The sequence below is a fragment of the Daphnia pulicaria genome, chromosome 1 (genome assembly GCF_021234035.1).
Source record: "Daphnia pulicaria isolate SC F1-1A chromosome 1, SC_F0-13Bv2, whole genome shotgun sequence".
NCBI lineage: Eukaryota > Metazoa > Arthropoda > Branchiopoda > Diplostraca > Daphniidae > Daphnia > Daphnia pulicaria.
Genome location: NC_060913.1, coordinates 17,326,285 through 17,328,916, shown reverse-complemented (window position 1 = coordinate 17,328,916; position 2,632 = coordinate 17,326,285). Strand labels below are relative to the sequence as shown.

Sequence of the window (2,632 nt, the reverse complement as noted above, 5' to 3'; positions counted from 1 at the left end):
ACAGCACAAAGAACAATTAACAAAAAAATCAACGAGATTTTCAACGATACTACGAGTCCTGGTCTCTTACTAGGAAGAGCAGATCCATGCTGGACAATTAGTTATAATGATTTGGTGTTTAAATTTAAGCATGGAAAATACCTTTGGAATTGTGCCCGAATAGGCAGTCAAAATTAGACTACCAAGAAAATAATCATTATAACTAGCAATTTAACTGTATTCTGCGCTAAAATATAACTAATTTTAACAATTCTATCAGTTCGTTTTCTGAATTCTAAGAGACACGGGATGATTATGATGACATTTCTTACAGGTCCCAACAAGACTCGAACTCGTGATCTCCTGCTTACTAGGCAGGCGCTTTGCCATCTAAGCCATAGGACCACAAAACGGCTTCATAGGACAACAATCTAATAAGTGGTCATGACGTCACAACAGCAGTTTTACAATTGATTACTTTTATTTTAAAGTTCCCAACTGTTCCACAGCACAAAGAACAATTTAAAAAAATATCAACGAGATTTTCAACGATACTACCGAGTCCTGGTATCTTACTAGGAAGAGCAGATCCATGCTGCACAATTAGTTATTATGATTTGGTGTTTAAATTTCAGCATGGAAAATACCTATGGAATTGTACCCGAGTAGGCAGTCAAAATTAGACTACCAAGAAAATAATCATTATAACTAGCAATTTAACGGTATTCTGCGCTAAAATAGAACATGTTTTAACGATTCTATCAGTTCTTTTTCTGAATTCTAAGAGACACGGGATGATTATGATGACATTTCTTACAGGTCCCAACAAGACTCGAACTTGTGATCTCTTGCTTACTAGGCAGGCGCTTTGCCATCTAAGCCATAGGACCACAATACGGCTTCATAGGACAACAATGTAATAAGTGGTCATGACGTCACAACAGCAGTTTTACAATTGATTACTTTTATTTTAAAGTTCCCAACTGTTCCACAGCACAAAGAACAATTTACAAAAATATCAACGAGATTTTCAACGATACTACGAGTCCTGGTCTCTTACTAGGAAGAGCAGATCCATGCTGCACAATTAGTTATTATGATTTGGTGTTTAAATTTTAGCATGGAAAATACCTATGAAATTGTGCCCGAGTAGGCAGTCAAAATTAGACTACCAAGAAAATAATCATTATAACTAGCAATTTAACGGTATTCTGCGCTATAATAGAACTTATTTTAACGATTCTATCAGTTCTTTTTCTGATTTCTAAGAGACACGGGATGATTATGATGACATTTCTTACAGTTACCAACGAGACTCGAACTCGTGATCTCCTGCTTACTAGGCAGGCGCTTTGCCATCTAAACCATAGAACCACAAAACGGCTTCATAGGACAACAAATTAAAAAGTGGTCATGACGTCACAAAAGCAGTTTTACAATTGATTACTTCTATTTTAAAGTTCCCAACTGTTCCAAACAATTTACAAAAAAATCAACGAGATTTTCAACGATACTACGAGTCCTGGTCTCTTACTAGGAAGAGCAGATCCATTCTGCACAATTAGTTATTATGATTTGGTGTTTAAATTTTAGCATGGAAAATACCTATGGAATTGTGCCCGAGTAGGGAGTCAAAATTAGATTACCAAGAAAATAATAATTATAACTAGCAATTTAACGGTATTCTGCGCTAAAATAGAACATATTTTAACGATTATATCATTTCTTTTTCTGTTTTCTAAGAGACACGGGATGATTATGATGACATTTATTACAGATCCAAACGAGACTCGAACTCGTGATCTCCTGCTTAGTAGGCAGGCGCTTTGCCATCTGAGCCATAGGACCACAAACCAATTTCATAGGACAACAATTTCAAAAGTAGTCATGACGTCACAACAGCATTTTCACAATTGATTACTTCTATTTTAAAGTTCCGAAATGTTCCACAGCACAAAAAACAATTTACAAAAAAATCAACGAGATTTTCAACGATACTACGAGTCCTGGTCTCTTACTAGGAAGAGAAGATCCATGCTGCACAATTAGTTATTTTGATTTGGTGTTTAAATTTCAGCATGGAAAATACCTATGGAATTCTGCCCGAGTAGGCAGTCAAAATTAGATTACCAAGAAAATAATCATTATAATTAGCAATTTAACGGTATTCTGCTCTAAAATAGAACTTATTTTAACGATTCTATCAGTTCTTTTTCTGTTTTCTAAGAAACACGGTATGATTATGATGACATTTCTTACAGGTCCCAACGAGACTCAAACTCGTGATCTCCTGCTTACTAGGCAGGCGCTTTGCCATCTAAGCCATAGGACCACAAAACGGCTTCATAGGACAACAATTTCAAAAGTAGTCATGACGTCACAACAGCAGTTTTACAATTGATTACTTCTATTTCAAAGTTCCCAACTGTTCCACAGCACAAAGAACAATTTACAAAAAAATCAACAAGATTTTCAACGATACTACGAGTCCTGGTCTCTTACTAGGAAGAGCAGATCCATGCAGCACAATTAGTTATTATGATTTGGTGTTTCAATTTCAGCATGGAAAATACCTATGGAATTGTGTTCGAGTAGGCAGTCAAAATTATATTACCAAGAAAATAATCATTATAACTAGCATTTTAACGGTATT

At 35.4% G+C, this 2,632-nt stretch overlaps 1 non-coding gene across 1 annotated transcript; it reads right to left on the bottom strand.

Moving 5' to 3' along the window:
- Positions 1 to 1,754: 1,754 nt before the first annotated feature.
- Trnas-acu lies at positions 1,755 to 1,827 on the bottom strand. Its single transcript has one exon. It is a non-coding gene; the product is annotated as a tRNA-Ser (tRNA).
- Positions 1,828 to 2,632: the final 805 nt, after the last annotated feature.